This window comes from Genypterus blacodes, unplaced genomic scaffold (genome assembly GCF_046128005.1).
Source record: "Genypterus blacodes isolate CSIRO-AG114 ecotype Tasmania unplaced genomic scaffold, CSIRO-AGI_Gbla_v1 ptg000021l_1, whole genome shotgun sequence".
NCBI lineage: Eukaryota > Metazoa > Chordata > Actinopteri > Ophidiiformes > Ophidiidae > Genypterus > Genypterus blacodes.
In genome coordinates, this window is record NW_027466834.1 from 3279607 (window position 1) to 3300184 (window position 20578).

The window sequence follows — 20578 nt, forward strand, 5'->3', positions numbered from 1 at the left end:
GACTGTAATATCTGTAATTCCGTATTTTAGTGTTATATAAAAGAAAAAATATTCTAAGAGAAACTTACTAGTGATTGTGTGTGGAAATCTGAGGCTGCCGTTCTGCTCTTCTGATTACAACCATGCTTCTTGTTTTTGTTTTGGGTCAAACCAAGTTGTGGCTAAAAAGCTAAAACTATAGTGATTTACCTTAACAAAAGGAAATGATTATTATTATTATTACTATTATGATTATTATTATTATCTTGACTGTATAATACATGTGAATATTTAGACAATGACAACAATCTTTTTTTTTATTTATCAATCAATCAAATCAATTTATCTACTGTTTTCTCATTTATTTGCTCTGATGAAATCAATAAAATTTAAATGGTACTTTTATTTTTCTTAAATCTACTTTGAGCCTCGTCTGGCACTTTACGATGAAGCTGGCATGTCCAACAACTGGGTGTGTGTGAAGGTGCGTGTGTGTGTGTGTGTGTGGAGTGTGTGTGTGTGTGTGTTTTGTGTATGGTTCATGTTGGGTTTTATTGTAATTTCCAGCTTTCATTTAGTTTTGAATATGTAAATTATACTTTTTCACTGTTCCTTTCTTGTTGGTCTCTTCCCCAATACCCCTTCATCTTTTCATTTATCCATCCTTCTCTCTCTCTCTCTCTCTCTCTCTCTCTCTCTCTCTCTCTCTCTCTCTCTCTCTCTCTCTCTCTCTCTCCACTCTGTTGATTTTTAAGGTTTTGTGGTTCGTTTCTCTCCAGACTCTAATGAGCTCCAGAGGGAAAATTAGTGCCGGGGTAACCAGCAAACATCAACATCATCTCCACTCTTCCCCCTAAACTCCTGCTTTCTCCTGCATGCTCTCTTTCCTTACCCCCTTCATCTGATTTGATTTCTTCTCTTTATGTGTTGCTCCTTTTCTCTCTATCGCCCCTCTATTCTTTTTGTCGTCTGTCTTGAAGTCACTGTCCCCTTCACCCTTGACCACGTCTTAGTGTCCTTTCTTACTGATGCTCTCCTTCACCTTTTGTCCCACTGTTCCTTCTACTTCCCTTCCTCTCTCTCACCTGCCTCTATTCAAAGCCAAAGGCAAATTTCTAATTCACATCTGTTCTTGGCATTTTAATCACAATATCATCATATCATTGCAACCAAATGATTCATAGGCTTCATATAGCGCTTTAAGAAGTGGTCTGTGTGTCTCTGTATTATCTTCCTGTTGCAGCACATGGGGTGTGTGTGTGTGCATGTGAGGGAGAGAGCATGACGAGCCTTGACAAAGAGGCACTTTGCTACTTCAATGTGTGAACGATCAGATCACACACATCAAAACTGCCTAATCAACTGAGACTGTGCCAAGATCACACGTGAGCCAAATACGCTTTAAAACTTCACACAGATTTCACGCTGCTGACTTGTAACATCAAACAGGTCTTTATTGTGCTGGAGTGTGTTGACCCACATGCAGGTGATATTCAAAAAAAGGCAGCGATAGACGTTTATGAATGAGGGAACTTGGTTGAATGACACAATGTTCCCCTGAAGACACGTACAATCTGGCGTGTTTTATGAATTAAAGTGTGGGTTGACATTATGTGTGTGTAGCATATTGTGTGTGAGTGTGTATGTGTTAATTTCTTGAACAGCAGTGGGTCAATCCAAAGGCCTTGTCCTCTAACAGTAATTTGATTGTGGCAGAGCAAGGGAGACATAATTGTTCTGGAGCAGGTCACTGCATAGTAAACTCTGTGTGTGTGTGTGTGTGTGTGTGTTTGTGTGTGTGTGAGAGAGAGAGAAAGACTCATATCTCCTCTCCCCTCCTCTCCTCTCCCTTCATGTCAATGTCAAGCTGACAGTTGGGTCTGATGCAGCATTACATTCCCAGCATTATGGAAATGTACACACATATTTACAGCATGCACACACACACACAACTTTTTGCTTCCATACACATTTCTCCCCATGCCCTCTGGACACAAGACACACAACAGTCAACAAGAGACATCAGCAAAAAGTGACTTGGGCAGACATCTAGACATGGGAGAGGCACATTTTTGGTCCCAAATGCTAAAAAAAAATTTGACCTCTCCGCCAACATTCCCATTTCTCTGAGATCATACAAATACACAAAGTAATACAGACTCTTCATGGTAGTTTGATGCTCACCAGTATCAGATCCTCTGACAGTCACACTCTCCCTAAGGCCCCCCCCCCTTCCTCTCAGTCCTTGTCACTCAAGTAATATAGAGTAGATACACACACACACACACACACACACTGAAAGCTGCGTAAAAGCGTTCTCTATTCGGCCGTGGTTGATGTACAATTCTTGCCTATCTAAGGACAAAATAAAGACATGGAAATTCAGAATAAAATACAATAGAACATGAGAAATATTTTATAATTACGATATTACTTTTTTTTTATAAATTTGCGGATCCCATTCCATTTTTTACGTCTATGTTTAATATTACTGAAAAACACACGAAAGTTTGAAAATAAAGGCATTTTTTCATTTCTGCTCTTTGATTCTATGATATCTCCAAATTAATTTTGATGAGAGCTGATATGTCCTTTTTTAACTGAGGCCAGTAGAAATGACACTCAAGCATCCTGCATTTGTGTTGTGAGAAATCTGCAAGACCTCCTCCCTTCATTGAGTCCGTACCACATTTTGACAGCTGGCAACCCAACAAGGTGTTTTTCACTCTGTAGTAACCACTTTCTCACGAGCGTGCGCTCCTTCAGACATACTCTTCCCCTCTCTTAAGTGGAAGCACAGATGGTTCATCTCGGTATAAAAACATTACAAGAATCAGACAGTGAAGGTCAAGGTAAAACAGCCTTCGGAGAAACTTTTTCCAGCTGGCCTTTCCATTGGCCTTGCTGAAGTCCACTGCTGAGGGAGGGAGGAAAGTCAGAACGATCACAATCACCAGCTATATTGTTGTTCATACTACCTTCACTCCATGGGTCATCTCACCTTTCACCAGATTTGAAGACCAAGTTATGCAGAGGAACACTCACCCATTGCTCTCACTAGAGCCATCTCAGATCTCTGGCATATCAGAGCCAGAGGAGAAATGCAATATGCACTCCAAAGTTAGGGTGGGGTGGGGTTATGATTTGCATAACCGTGCTTCGGCGCGTCATAATGACGTAAAATGGCTGCGCCAGGTGAAAGCATGCACGCAACCGGAGAACAAGCTGCGGCGAAAAAAGTCCCACGGCCTAAAGTGAAAGCATCGCAGAGCGCGTTGTCAAGGCAGCAGCACTTTGTGTCCCCGTCCACCAAGCGTGAGACACTAGGACACGCGGCTCTTTGCCGGCTGACGTGCGGAAGCGCAAACTGACCTGCGTCTCCACCCACCCCCCTTTGTTACATTTGTTTGGTTTCAAGAGAAGATGATTGAAGAAAATATTGAAATATTAATGAGATAAATTTGATATTTATTTGGGGAAAATCATTGTTATATTGCACAATAAATATAATCCATAGATTAATCGACTAATCGAAAATGTCATAATCAAAAATAATCATTAGGTGCAGCCCTACTCCAAAGCACCATTATCTTTTAGAATCCTTCCTGGTGACTTGTTATCACTTCCTGCTTATGACGCATGTACCCATTGGTAACATATGGCTCATACCCTGGATCCACTGACTTTACAGCAGCCTCAAATAATTAGGACACTCCCACTCGCCAGGTGCAACCGACAAGACACAAACTAGTCACTTAGTTCCTACAAGGAGAGAATAGGCAGCGTAAAAGGCGCCTAAGCAAGATGACAGTTACACATTTAAGAGAAGAAGGGTGCTGACTTAGTAATGGTAACCAATTTCCCCCGCATATGCTTCTACAAGCATTAAAGAACATTGTGGCAGTTGACAAGTTGACTATACATAAAAATATATTTGAAGAAATGTTAATCATTTCTCATGCTGCACTTCTAAAATCATTTTATTAGTTTGACAGTTTGCTACCTGACAGCTTTGACACATACTGAATCATTCGTATCTACAAAACATGATCCGTCTCCTTGCATTGATATTGATCTTCAGAAAATGTACTACTGCTATTCTAGACATAGTGGAAAAGCCTGATTGACAGTTAAAGTAACGGAGACTGCAGAGTGTATCAGACGTGCAACTCATCATTATGCACTATGGGCTGTAGTGTAGTGCTGTGTGATGATCAGAGCCTGCCTGTGTTGATTTTATGTTATGAACAGAGGTGACAGGGGAGTGTAGGCGAGAGAGCAAGAATACACACCGACTGACATGACATAGAGCAAAGAGCAGAATGTAATGAACACTTAATTTCTTCTGTTTCATTTGAATCATGCCACATGCTGAATGACATCTCATGTGTAATTAAAGACACCAGGTCCGGTCAGATATTCCTAAGTAAAGAAAAGATTCCCACACTTTGTATTTCTGTCTATAATCACAGCACAACATGCAACCTATTCAATATGTAAAAGACAAAATTATGTGATTTTCAGTTAGTTGGGAACACATGGTGATCTGATGTTAGCACCATCTGAATGTGTGAAAGACAGCTTTGGAAAATCTGAACACCCTAATAATGTCACATTTCTAATAAAGGCTTTCTGTCTGGTTCCAATTCGTTCCATCATGTATATGTTTACTGAAAGGGTCTGAAGGTTATTTTGCATAAAGTCACACAAGAAGATGACAGAACAGAATGGACAAAAGTTTCACAGAATTTCATGAAATTTTAAGACTTTTGAGGAAGTTGGCACACAACCATAATTGCAAAACCACAGAAGATTAGGTCAAAGAAAACCCCTGTTGGTATTGTTTTGAGCTTGTTGGTGTGATTTTGCATCATGTGACAATGAAGTAGCTGCTGCACTGTAGATGTGACTCGCTCTGATCTCAATCATCTTCAGACATATGTGAAGCATGGTGTGAATGTGAGGAAATAAAGTACAAAACTACAGAACTTTAGACTTAAAAGTGCCTGTATGTAACGATATTCGATAACTACATAATTGATAAGTTTACACAATGAGGTAAATACTTTGGGCATATTAGGAATAACACTATACTGGTTTAAGTCTTACCTAGCTGATCCCTCTCCCTCAGTCATCCTGGGAGCTTGTCCTTGTTTGTCATGGTGTTTCACAAGGACCCGTCCTGGGCCCACTGACTAGGTCTGGAAAATTTACAAATTGTCACCTAAACGCTCTTTTCTGTGGCCTCCCCATCTAAAGTCATCAGCCAACCACTGTATATTTTATTCTGCATCTATACTGGCTTCCCATTTGTCCGCACATTGATTATCAAATCCTCACTCTTACTTATAAAGCAATTCATGGTCCAGAATCAGTTGGACTGGCTCTATTTATATGAAGATGATTGACAATTCATATATTCACTACATTGCGCTGCCAACACTGACTGCTCTGACACCCGTGGATTAGGTGACACCAAGTGGGAGATATTGGAACCTGCAAAACATTCCTTAAATACTTTTTGGCCTCAGGGTTTCACTATAGTCCACTTCCAAGTCCTACCTTCCTAAGTGTTAAAGTTAAAGACAAATACCTCCCAAAGTCCTCTATACTCAAGTCTGAGTTTGAGCAGCTGCTGCTTGGTCCCTTCCTAAATGAAGTTGAAGTGATCAGTTACCATGTTGTCGTCTCTATGGTGTCTGGTCGGTGTTCTTGCTTATAGAGGAATGGCTCACCTCCCTCGACTGCCTTGAATTTCCCTCTTGCTGTGATAGTCATAAAGTGAAAATAAGCAGGAAGTGAGTGAGTCGCTTCTCTTGATGTTTGGTGTTGTACTGTCTCATTTTAACACCAACGCTGTGAGACTGACTGCTGCACAGCCCTTTTTCTGATCCCAATTACAGACAATTCATGTCATACGTGAGGCTCTTTGTCACTGTGTGGTTGCCGTATCTCTACCTGTTATTTCTGCTTTTCAGGTTCAAATACAAATCTGTCATTTAAAGTGAAATGCCTTTGTTTTTTCACGGTACGTCAGGACTTATAAGGTTGTGTAGCTTGTAAGAAAACATTATGAGAAACAAAATGTCAGCCGCTCTCACTGAGCATCTGGCAGAAACCACAAGTGAAGAGCCGGCCAGATATGAAGAATATAGAGAGAGACAGAGATAGGGGAGGGGATAAAACATTTCTGTCACTACAGATGTGTGCATGACTGTGCTGCTCTCTGACAGCTCCTTTTTTGTCTGAATGAATCTGTGCTGTTGCATTTGAGAGCTAAACTCGGTTGCTCCAGCGATTCATGGATCCAACACTGTGTTCTTAAGTGACAAACCTGGTTTACTAAATTTAGTTGCACCACTCAAAAAATGTCTTATTTATGAGTAAACCAGCGGCAAGGAAACTCTGCTGCTCTCTTTACATGTTTAGTATTGAACACATATCATAAACCAGCCAAATCTTTCATATAACAAAAGAAAAGAATCTATTTATGTATAATAGTGAATTTCCTCATGATTTTGATCGCAGGCCTCATCTCTCTCCCTTGTGTATTGTTTTTTCAATCAGTATCCGTTCATCTTTACATTACACTACATTACACTACTTTCTTTACAGCCCTTGTGGTGGCTAAGGTTATCATTTAGTCTTGACAAGTAGTGAAGCCTGCATAATATATAATATAACTCCAGTGTTACAGCATAATTAGATCCTGTTTGAGGCAGAGCTGGATTTATCAGATCAAATAGGTTCTTCGATTTCTATCAGCCTCAGTCTTCCAGTATTGCTAGCAGCCGTTATTGCTTTCAGTCTCTCACCAGTTGGCCAGTGATATTTTCACAGGGCTGATATAAGCTAGGAACCTCATGTAGTTCAGGAAATACAACCAAAAGCCGTATTGGGTAAATGAATTATGTGGGGACATTGGGTAATTGCTCCGTTTTCAGGTGGGAGCTATTGTATTTCCATCCATATCGACAATGTCAATGTTTTTCTCCCACTCTTTCACTTCTTCCCAATTCCCAGCTGACTGTCTAACTGTGATCTCACTTTGATTATTTTAGCACCTTCTTAATCTAAATTTGTTTTGAAAGTATTTTTGGTCTCTATTAAAGGCTGTAGCAATGAATGCCATATAAATTTTGCATTTCAAACAGTGGTGATGTCACTGTCTAACATCCACGATGACAGCTCCATCAATTATCACCATCACTCACGAGAAATTGCTCCTGTAACTGCTGCGCTTAATTGATTGTCAAAGAAAAATAGACTACAACAACATCAATACATGCACTGAGTGTTTTTAAGCAGAGAACAAAACTCACTCATCCTCCGTGGCGTGTGAATGTAGAAGCTCCCTCACAGAGCAGCCACGCAAATGTGATTCACACAAATTTCCCCCAGAGGAACATCTGAAGAGCTTAAGTCTGTGTTTCATGTGGGGCCATTTTTTGTGGCATAAACAAACTGTATTTCACTGAAATTTGCAGCTTGAATCCCAAATTCTTATGGTGGGAGACATGTTCTAACATCACATATGACACATTTAGCCTGTGGAGACTTTGTTCTGCGTTTCATTTTGCAGCTTCTCTAAATGTGTCTCCATGCCATCAAATCACTGTCAGCTACTAGCATTTCAATGTTCCTCCTCCATAGTTATTCACTGGAAAAAATGCATAAGAAGGACATGGAGGAAACATTTGAGCCCTATTGCCAAAATGCTGATTCACACTGGATTAGTAACATCAGATGCACCAGAATTCTACTTAATATATTACAGGCAAGGCAGAATTTGCATCGAGTTAAGAACACAGATGGGTAATATTAGTCCTTTGAGAATAGTTTATTCGTAAATGTGAATATATTAAGAGGCAATTTAGAACTTAACTGCAACTAAAACACCCTGCTGTGTGTGTGTGTGTGTGTGTGTGTGTGTGTGTGTGTGTGTGTGTGTGTGTGTGTGTGTGTGTGTGTGTGTGTGTGTGCGTGCGTTTGTGTAATCATGCTAATTCTGAGCTGGTGAGCGAACTCTGTGTGTTTGTGTGTGTGCGTCTGTGAGTGTGTGACCGACAGTGACAGTGAGCAGGCTGATCGCTGATCCGCCCCTGTAGTTTTTGCTGCAGCAGGTGGGTCCCAGTGGAATGCAGGTAACAAAGGGGGTGACAGCGGCAAAGACGAGGCTGACAAGGCACTGAGGGAGAGCACGGAGGAAGGGAAGTGATACTGAATTCAAACTTTCGTAGCCTTTATATATCAAATAACAGCAACAGTGGGTAGCTTGACATGTGACTCATGAAAAGTATCCACTGTAAAAATGACTTCTGCTCTGCACTCTGTGACAAAGGTGGCTGGAATACATGTCAAATGCAGGACAGGCTCTAAAAAAAAGAAAGATCAACCTACTAAATGCAGATCCTAAACTAGACCAGAATAAGATACATTCTGTTTTTACCCTTAAAATTGGTGTATTAGTGTTTGTGAAATAGGTAAAAACAGCATGAATCCAGATCCCCAATTCTGATCTGCCTTAAAAGTGTTGAACTCTGATTTGACCCAAATCTGAAATCTACAAATTTCCTCTCTTACTTAACATCCTGCTGACAAACAAATAAATTCTGACGACAACACAACCCTAAATAATGAATAAATAAAAACATGTAGCCTAATTATTAATAGAGCCCATATTTGTGCCAAACAGCAAATTGAAATTTAGGCAAGAAAACTGCTTGAAGAGCCAAGTTACATTTTCACGTCTTTGTGTGTGTGTGTGTGTGTGTGTGTGTGTCTCTCTCTCTCTCTCTCTCTCTCTCTCTCTCTCTCTCTCTCTCTCTCTTCTCTCCCCCACTGGCTTAACCATGCGCTCACTCCTCCTTTATCTGTGTTATAATTACCTCCACCTCCTCTTTACAGCTCTCTTTCCACTTGTTGCTCTCCCCCTTCCTTTATTCAGCCTCTCTGTTGTTTTCCAGTGTTCTCCTTATATCCTCATTATTTTATCATTTGCAAGTTCTATCAATGCTTGTGAGTCAGAGTTTCTGGTCATCTTGTCTTTCCTAATCTTAGTGACGCCTTTGATGTACATGCTTGTTGTTTTGGTGGTCAGTTTCCCAGAAGCCACCTTGCAATGATACCTCACTATGTGATGATGCAGATCTGCAGAGAGGCAGTAACAACAAGAGCTTTGCTTTAATTTGTAAAGTGAGAGCAGCTGGAAAACTTTCTACTTTTTAAAATCAGTTTTGTCATAGATAGTTACATATAAATGGTGTCATTTGTAGGTTTGTGGTATAAATGCTGATCTTGCAGTTTTTGGTGCTTGATCTGGTGCCATCACGATGTTAACATTAACTTGAAAATAGAATAATTTCATTAGGTATCCCAGGGTTATCAAACTAAACTGCCACTGTGCTAACTAGAAGTCACTGGGTAGGGAGCTTTTTGGTTGTTTTCACACACCAGAGTGTCTGTTCCCTATCTACTCTCAGGGACCAAAGCTGCTGTGGAAGCTTTCATTCAAACTCTCTTTACCAGGGAGAATTACTCTGCCATGTATGCTTGGAAATGAATGAAGATGAATTAAACATTTTACATGATAATGGTAGTTTTATGTCCCTTTGTATGACTTGCAGTATGAAAATGTAATCATAATACAAGGTTTTGTCAGTTGCACCCATACATAACAGCTGTTGAAGGATTAATGAGTTTATTTCAACTATCTAATAGATGTAATTACTGTTTTTAAGATCACAATATTTTTCATATATAGAGATTAAATTTGATCAATTATTTAATTAACTACTTTTTTACCACACCAATAAGTATATTTTAAAGTATTGCTATCTAACTATTGTGTCCCTATAAGCTGTGTGTTATACAAATTTATATTACTGCTCCCCAAAATGTCTGTAGCTACTGAGACAAACCTGTGTGAGCTGAGAGGAGGAGGAACAAGAGGAAAATAAAGAGAGAGGGGACATGATGAGAGGAGCAGAGAAGAGAGGAGAGGAGTGGAGGTGCAGTTAGAGCCTCTCCTCACACACTCATGGGGTCTGTTGTGTCCAGCAGGTGTGCTGGCTGGACAGATGCCCAGACTGCGTTGGAGAGAGAGAAAGAGAAACACACATAATCACCATATACATGAGGATGATGATGTCTTTGATTATGGTCACAGCTGTAGTTGGATGTAGCTGGATCAGACGTGTCAGTGTAACTGTGTGACGTATTTCATTGCCATGTGCCATGATTCTGTATCATTCTTTGGCTCATTTTATCTTTGCCAACGCAACCGATCTAAGACCAATACATCTGAATCAGTGCAGCAGCATAAGAGAGACTAGGAGGCGAACGAGAGAAATGGGAAGTAGAGCAGCAAGGGCAAAAATGGAGACAAATTAGAAGAGAGGGAGAGACAAAGGAATGTGCCCACAGTGGGTTTGCGTCTCCGGTTTGTGCTGGCAAAGCTCCGACTCATACAGATCTGGCTCCCATAAGCTGGGCGAGAGAGAGAGAGAAAGAGAGAGAGAGAGAGAGAGAGAGAGAGAGAGAGAGAGAGAGAGAGAGAGAGAGAGAGAGAGAGAGAGAGAGAGAGAGAGAGAGAGAGGGAATGAAAGACGAATAAGTTTCACAGGATGGAAGGACAGTGAGGGACGAGAGAGACAAAGAGCAGGAGAGAGGGAGAGACCATATGGCCTCACCTCAGGAGATGAGGGGTGGAATGATTGATCGAGGGTAGATCGGCCGTCCACATTCAGTGGGTGACCACTGCAACATACACACACACACACGACTGCATTATATGATGCTACATTCGGGGTCTCTTGACTACAGCCATAACACAGCGATAGTATTTGACTAAACATGTATGTTCACACATGCAGTGGGTTGTAATTCTGATCAGTCAAGTCAAGTGAAATTTATTTGTATTTATCTACAATGTCTGAAAGGGCTTTACACGCTCACACCAACAGATGGTTCCTGACTCAGCAGAGCCCCCTTTATTATCCCAGCAGTTTGAGAAATTTAGGTTTAGATACATGCGGTTTTACATTTCATGCAGTTCCTCCATACATGCTTACATACATGCTTTTTACACACAATGTTTCACACAATGCAAATCACACACATCTAAAATTGCGCCCCCCTCCTACACACAAACGCACCGGAGGGGGCACCGCAGGGCAGCCAGCGCCTGTGGAGCAGGTTGGAAGAGTTCGGTCACTTGCTCAAGGGTAACCCGGCAGTGCCCTGGAGGCAAATAGGAGCACAAACACCTTCATGTACAAGGAAAAGGAACAAAACTTGGGAGAAGCAATTCAAAGAGAGATTCCATCTCCACAAACGGCCAGGTGTGCAACAGGGGCCGCAGGTGGGAAATATACAGCAAAAGATGAGAGAAGAGAGAGAGAGAGAGAGAGAGAGAGAGAGAGAGAGAGAGAGAGAGAGAGAGAGTTTTACTTTCAGAACCATGGACAGCGAACCCCCTCCTCTCTCTATTCTTTTTACTGGACTACTACTACATGAGAATACTAACAGGGAGACAGAATCAGCTGCTGTGATCCATCCTCTTAATCGACATGTTCTAACCCCCAACCCGCCCATACCTCAGCCCAGGCCGGGACAAGAACCCAGCGAGCTGAAGGCAAGGTGAGAAAGAGGCTAAGAAGGATCAAGACTTGTTTCTTATCTAACGTTTGGTCACAGCTGTTTGATTCTACTATTTGTTTTTATTATTTGTTTTTATTGAAGCAAACATTTAACATGACATTCCGCACACAATTATAGGATATTTTGGAGATTTTATTTTTTATACAGAAAGAGGGGAAAAAGGAGAGAGAGAGATAGAGAGAAAGAAGGAAGGTTGTATTATTATTACTATTGTTGTTGTTAAACTTTTTAGGGAGACCCTGAGGTAAAATAGGCAATATGAGGGACAAGTATATTGAAATTAAAACAGCCGGAAGCCACGGCCGCTGGAGGTTGTGATCACAGCTGTTTTAAATACAGCAGACATATCCCCTGTGGAGAGTGATTTATTTATATTATTAGGTGGGAAAGCACCAAGTGATGGACAGAGATCTTTAACAGGTTTAGCAGGCAGAGGATCTACAAAGCAAGTAGTAGGTTAAGAGGAGGAAACTACCTACGTAAATGAACATGTGTCTCATAGCAACATCAGCTAAGATCGTCTTCATCATTGACTTCATAGGTGAAGAATCCCAGTGAATCCCAGTGGCTGTCCAATAGCTGCCACAGTGTTTACCTCCTTTGAGTCACACTGGTTGTGTTCACTTCTCTCCTCCACACATTTTTACTGATAAGCAGCAAACTCCACAGTCCACCAAATCAATGTAATGTAATGTGAGTCAGCAGTGAACACAACAATCATCTGTAATACAAAACAATATTCTGGGAAACGTGTTTCTTACTCATAAAACCCACACCATCTACTACACTTGGTTGTCTAAGGAATTTGTAATGGGAAGCTGAAATTCATATTTTGTAATATTTGATGGTGGTAATGAAGCAAAACAACTTCCCGACTACTGAGATGAAATTGATACTCATGGTACAACAAGCGCTGCTGTTGCCCCAAATGTGTGTGTGGCCCTTTAAAAGAAGGGGCGGGGCCACATGTTACAAGACTCAACAAACAATAAGAATTCTGTTTGACATTACTCGTCAAAAATGTGCGAATCCCGAGGCACAAGTGAACTTCACATAAGAGGAGGACAACTGTGTCAACGCACGATGCATCCTGCTGTCTGATCCGCCAAGATCAGCCTCACACACTCAGCATTCTAAATTACTGGAGCTCTGTGACTCTCTCTCTCTGTGTGTGTGTGTGTGTGTGTGTGTGTGTGTGTGTGTGTTTGTATCCAGTTGGTATTTTGAAATTTCCTCCCATAACTGCTGATCCATGAATAGCCCTGCTAGCTGCTTCACCACATGTCCTGTCATTGAGTGCCTAATTGGCAAAAAACATACACACTGTTGCTGTGCACACACAGAGAGATGAATAAGTATGCCTGCCTGCCTGCACACACACACACACACACACACACGCACACACACACACGCACACACACACACACACACACACACACACACACACACACACACACACACACACACACACACATACACACACACACATACAAGCACCAGCAAACACACACATATCATAGTTGCACATTTGGTTGCACAGCCACACACAGAGACACAGATAAATAAACACACACACTCACACATACACACCTGCAATCCAGCACAGGGAGAAGAAAACACAATTAGAGGAGAGAAATGTCAGGTCTACTTCACAGTGCGCAGACTTCTCAAGTGGCCCCCAGCCCCTCACTGTGCTGGGAATGGGAATTAACGGGGCCCGTAAATAAGGAATGTGTTCCTGCTCGATTGGCCCTCCGGTCCAAACAGACTTGTCGGAATATTCGCGACACGTATGGAAAAATAGCTTTAAAGTGAAAGTTAACATGCAACTGTTCAGTTTGAAGTCACTTGTTTCATTGTGTTGCCGTCAACGTCTTATGAGCTGAATGAATGTGCAGCCATGAGTGAATTATGGGGATGTGCTTTGTTCTTTACTGGCACTCTTGATTTGTTATTTTTTGAAATGGCTGTTTTATCCCCACCAATTAGTGTGATAAATTGGAGAAGCCGAGGGAATGTGTGCAAACAAACGCAGCAGTAAAATGATTATGTTGCATGTTTCCACCACCAGACATTCCGCGATCCATCTTATGTGATTTGTTTGCTGGTAAATGTCTTGTTATTTGTAATCGGCTGGTAAAAGCCACATTCATTAATAGGGAGCTGATTAAGAGAGGTGATGATCAGATAATGATAAAGAAGGTGATAATGAGGTGGGAAGACATGAAACCAAACACGCCTAAACAAACAAGGAGGAGGAAGTCATCTACTGCTGAGCGCTCTCTCTCTCTCTCTCTCTCTCTCTCTCTCTCTCTCTCTCTCTCTCTCTCTCTCTCTCTCTTTCTCTGTGTGTATGTGTGTGTGTGGCTGACTATCATAGCCAATTTTACAGTAAATTACTCCCTAAACAAGCTGGATAGAGACGAGCGCAGCAGTCTGGCACCCGGCGCTCGTGTGTAAACATGATTATATCGAGGAAGTGGCTTCACATTTTAGAGCACACAGTGACAGCCAATTAGGGCCCACGTTAGTGGGACTAATTCTTCAAATGCAGTGTGTTGAGCAGCGACAGCCCGGAATGGAGGAAGGGCAGAGGAGGAAGAGGAGGGGATGATAGAAAGAAAGAGGAACAATTAAAAAGGGGGAAAAGGGAGAAACAAACGCTGCAGATTGGGTTGTAATGACTGTGTGAGACACCATATTAGTGCTGTTAACAGGGAAGTGTGTGTGTGTGTGTGTGTGAGTGTGTGTCTGTGTGTGTGCGCGCGTGTGTGTACTATTGCCCAGAAATTCAATTATATCTGCCATTATACTCTATTGGCCGTCCATAGAGGAGTGATAAAGAAAGAGCATTTCATTTCTCCGTTGACAAGAGGTGTTAAAAATTAGGACACCACTTTGTCAGCACCTGCAGTGTGTGCGTGCTGAGTGTGTGTGAGCACATCTGGTGCACGAACACACACACACACGCACACACACACACACACACACACACACACACACACACACACACACACACACACACACACACACACACACACACACACACACACACACACACTCATCTGTTTGGCAATTTTGAGTCAGAAATGCACCGATAATTGCTCACAGGTAGGACGTTCCTGCTCCACAGGCCCGATCGGGATAATAACCGAAACAGCTCAATTAGTTTGTCCTCTTCTCTCCACTTCCTCATCTTCCTCTTCTGTCTCCATAAGCAAAAAGCGTATTACGCATTGATCCCCGGGAGTTGCTGCCGTAACAAAGCGGTGGCGTGTCTATAATGAACCGGCTCGTGTCAATGTCTTGAAAATGCTTTTCTTTAGGTTCTGATAATGAAGTTATTTCAAATCAGATTCTTTTTGCTGCTATCTTCACCAGTTAATGTGATGTTTCCCCGGCTGAGCTGCAGGCTGCGGACGAGCCCAGCGGGCAGCATCTCAGGCCTCAGGGTCGGTTATTGAGGAACCTTACACATTTTCACAACGCAGCCATTGCAGGTTTGGTCACATGCTATTTACATCAAATGTTTATTGATGTTATTCAAACACAATTTCTATGCTATAATGTAGTCCCACGGCCAGATTATCAAGTGTCAGCGGGCATCGAGGGGAAGGAGGTTAGAATCTTGTTAAGATGAATGATGCACTACTGTTAAAATACTGGAGGCAAATATAAATCGGAATTTCCTTTTAGGGTTTAGGAAGCAGGTGTCTATAGCCGACGGTCAAGAAGGGAACTGGAACACACACAGGGTGGATTATTGTCAGTCTAAAAACATTGTGCAGACTCAAACATCCCAGGCTAAATATTATTAGCACTATAAAGTTTGTCTGTCTTCTTCTACTCTCATTTTCCTGTCTCTCCCTCTTTTCCTCGCTGCCCCTCTCTCCTCGCACAGCTGTTTTTAATCATGTTGAGGCATGTTACACTGCACTTACCTGTGTAATTCTCATAATTCCCATGTTAAACGGAACATAATCACACTAACACTGAAAGGCAATTCTGTTCAACTTCAGAAAATGAAAGGAAAGGGAGAAAGAAACGAGCCGGTCCAGGTTATTGCTTTCTGTTGAGCGTGCGTCAACAACTCTTGAATTTAATGCAGCGTGCGGCTCAGTGGCCCTCAGGGGAAATAACAGCGTGTAGCCATTAGGGGATTATGGACGAGTAAAAGGCAAAAAGAGGCTGGAGCCCGGTATGTGTGGGACCCTCAGGCCTTGTCATTGACTCCCTTAACGTGTGATGTTTCAGGGCTTAACGTGACAGATCCAATCCAGCATTCACACTAAATACTGCATTACTGTGCAGAACCCAAACATGAGGGGACACATTTTTGAAATTCCTACACATCTGCAGTCAATCCTAAACATTTTGGAATATTGCACCCAAAATAAAGATAGTATAGTAGTATATATATTGTTTACAACCAAGAGAGAAATATCGAAACAACAGTGTAATATGTTGCTCTTTGACTGTATTTATTTGAGCTGAAGTGATTATAGTTTACGTTCCAATTCTTTCGTCTCAAGTTATTGACTGTGGTCATTAGCGTCCTGCTAAGCTCCGCCTCCTGATGCTGAATCCCTCCCATCAAATATTCATACTGATGGTGCACATCTTCCTCATTAGGTGTGTTGGCTGAGGATTGACCTCAGTGTGATTGTGTGGTAAGACTTTGCCTCAGTAATGCACTTGGTAAAAAAAAATAACGTTGGAAAATATTTTTTGCAGTCAGCTAAAATAATCCACCTCCTCATTTAGTTGATTTATCTAGTTTAAGGGAATTCCAGACAGATTTATCACATATTTACATATAATACACTCTATTACACATTATACAATACATCCTATACTATACATACATACACACAAAAGCTTATTGGCCCTGTGGTTTGGAAGCAGAAGGTAGCATGGAAGGTAGAAAAGCAAGTAGCACACAGAAAGAGACAAATATAGTCTCATCGTGTAGACGCCATGTTGTAGGTGAACAATTCCATTAGTGGAACATAAACTGCACAATATTTTCAAATTAGATTGCCAACAAAATATATGATATTTTTTATTGTGAACCCTCTATTATCCAGAATTACTGATATTATTGGAATTTTAGACTTGTAAATTTAGACATGTAATAATATGAGCATTATTATTTCAAAAAATGTAATGTTTAATGGTTTAGAGTAGACTTAACAATAGCATCACCCAGATAATTGGTCTAAAAAGCTTCATTGTGTTGTACAAACATTTGTATAGGTTCTACCCACTTTGAAAACATAGACATAAAGAGATTTTATTTTGAAGTTTACAGGTGCAACTGGAGGATATTTGCTTCTAACAAGGAGCATGCAAACACACTTCTGTGTATGTGCATTCATGTGTTTGCAGGCGTGCATCTATAACCTCCAACAAACATATCCAGCATATTCAAATGAATGTGTCACTGTGTGTTCATGCATGTTCATATAAACACATTGATCATATAACTTGGTCTGTAAAAGATTGTAAATGTGTGTTTGTACTAACATTTGTTTTTGATGGTAAAGCACTTTTATAATTGGCCCAGATAAGCAATACTTAACCTCTCCTAAATATTCACTGGTGCACACACACACACACACACACACACACACACACACACACACACACACACACGCGCCATAACAATAACATGCAGCATTATAATATTAGGTTTACAGCCCAGTCGTTTGTCACGGGGCTCTTTAGGGGCTGTAAAGCTGTCTGAGTGTGGGGATTTGTCACCGCCACAAAGGCCTTTCCCTTCTATTAGTCATAAAATATATAGAGAGGCAAATACAGGCTGTGATGAAGACGCAACCAAGAGGAAAGAAAATGTGTAAGAGTCAAAGGCAGCTAAACTTAAACTGTGCTTGGGTTGATTTTATTTTTACATGACATGGACACAGAGGGAGGTACTATATGAGAAACGGGGATGGTAACTATATACTGTAGAGTTTCTACTCTATCTCAATACCTCCTGTGTGCATACATGTGTGCGCCTGCACGTCTTTGTTGCAATTTCCCATTTTCAATATCCTGGTCTATTTCATTCTGTTCAATTGTATTCCTTTCAAGCTGCTCACTCACACACACACACACACACACACACACACACACACACACACACACACAAATAGACAGAGTTTCTATGAAGAAAGATGACGCCATTGAAGATGATGACAACTCCCATCTGACATTTACTAACCTTTCAACAGAGAGATGGGGATGGAAGAGGAGAAGAGAAAAGAAGGATAGGGGATGGACAGATGAGCAGGAGGAAGGGGGGGAGGGGTGTATGCATGGGAGTCCTGTTTTCTATTCCTTTCACCACCATATTGTGCCCATCTCTCCATGAAAAGCCTTTGTTGCCATGTGCATCCTGTTTGGGCTGAAGGCTGACTGAATTTTCCAGATTTATACTCACAAAAACATCAAAACCTCTCAATGTGATGTTCCTATTATTTGGCGAAGTGGAATTCTCTCGGATTTTGAGTGTGTGTGTGTGTGTGTTTGTGCTTGACATGATACATTATTCTTACCACAGAGGACTAATTCAAACTAATCTTGTGTGCAAGTCTATATTCTGACTTCTATTTACATGCTTTAACAATAAATATATAATATATAATTAATTGATACTAATAAGAATCAGCTCTTAATTTGACTGTATTGTTTTACGACATACAAGCTCGATCTTATTCTGTCCGTAATAACAAATTCACAACATTTCTGGGGTTCATGAAAAATGTTGTTAATGGAAAATGTTTGTAATTACACAGGAAATGTACGAGTGAGTGGTTGGGATCAGTGGTAAACAAATAACCAATATCTGTGTTCAACATTCTTCAAGCCACAAGTTTTAAATCAATATCTCTAACTTTGTGAGCAGATCAACAAAGACAGCATTGTTGTTTGATGAAAAAGGGTTAACTAGTTTTTAAAATGTGGCTTTTAAAAACTTGTATATGGTACCAAATGGTTTGTCAGACATGTGTTTCCAAAGTCATTGGGTGCAAATCATGTTCTTGCTTTATTTTATGACTTTAAATACCATAAGCTTCCAATCAACTGTGCGTTTGCTGTGACAGCCTGTCCAAGTGAACAACCATCACTGGGGATTCAAACATGAGCAAAGGGTCAATTGGAACAGAGAGAATCTAAGAGGGGTGGGGTGGGGGTGCTTATGTACACAAGGTGGGAGATGATTAATATGATTTGGTGATGAATAATGATATGGTGCTGTTATCTTTGCTTGATAGTAAATGAGTGTTGGACTGCATGAAGAGCAATGAAGAGCTGCTGACCAAGTGTGAGAAACACATGTACACACTTTAAAATGTATCTAGAATTATGTTCAATTCAAACATCTCTGTGGTTCAGGAGATTGACAGTAAAACACATTAAAATTCTGGTAATTCCTCATAAAAACAAGCCTGTGGTGCACAATTTACAAACTCATGTGATGCATATAATGAAATATCACACATTTTAAGAATATCCAGATAAAACAGAACAATATTACATTTGAATATTTATCCAACTTTGAAGCAACATCAGTGGGAATGAAAGGTTTTATTTCCATGGTTGAAACTGTGAAAGAACCCTGAGGCAAGATATTAATTTCTTATAAACACATCACAGAAACACAGCAAACTTAACAATTGTTGTAGACACCTTGACCATGAGAATTCAAGTGTTAAATGTCAATAAATGTCATCATGTCACATCAATCAAAAACTTTCCACAGGAATCATATTTCACCCTAGAAACAATGCATTTGTGCTCCAACTGCTCCAGTCTAAATTGGTACCAACTTTGAGCAATATAGGCCAATGGTAGGCTATGATAAATATTGTTTTACTACAGTGTGGTCATTTTCTGAGAGTGTGTGGTGAATACTCTTCAGGAAGGCTAAAATGGGTTGTATAATTCATATTTTTAATGAGAAAATGCACAAAACATTTGTAGCTTCCTTTTCAGGCTTCAGAAAAGCCTTGACCGCTGGCCATTTAAATGTGGGCTGGCCAAATGAGCTGCCTGATGTCATTTCTCAAGGAAACAAGGTCCAATTGGGGCAAGCAAGATCAATCAAAAGCTAAGAAGCTCTGCTATTGGATAAAATCGACGTCAATTAAGTTAATGTAGGTGGGACATTGTAATATTCAGTAGTGTCAAAGTGATTGTTCAGTATTTCTCTCAATCAGAACAGCAGGTCAGTCAGATTCCACCCATCCAGCCATCATATTTATATATATATATGAAGTTATTGCTGAGAGGATGCACTCCATGTCATAGTTTAAATGACTGGGTTTGTTGCCTGGCTGAACTGTCAAGCTTCTTTAGACGCTATAGGCTGATTGGCCAGCTCGGCTAGGATGCTAAGAAGGATGCTAACGAGGCTGTTGCGCTGAAAGTTTGTTTTCAAACAAAAAACGGCTCTTGTTTGGAGCTTGGTGTGTGTGATGTCATAACGTGTACACAGAGTAACATAAAACAGGTGGCAACAATAATAAATGTTCAATTTCAAAAATGACACAACAAATTGACGTAATTAAGTACATTAACACAATGACGTCCATCCTGTTTGTCCCTCTCTCTGTCTCTTCCTCTCTCTCCCATCTGTCTCTCTCTCACAGTTTGGGTTTGTATGATTAGTAAGGCACTATTTAATAATTCAGTGCTACAAATCAAAGCTACCTCATTGATGTGTGAGTGTGTGGTTAAATAATCCCCTTACAATGATGTTGCAGTTGCCTGAATAATGTGTCATTCTGCACTGCCAGCATGAGGTACAACTATGACATAATCACATGTTAAGCAGACAAGACAAGTACTTCAGTAGTATTTCAGCTTCAGGCGCTGCCTGCGGCAGCAGAGGTGTGTGACATCGCTTCAGACTGCAGCCATTGTGGCTCAG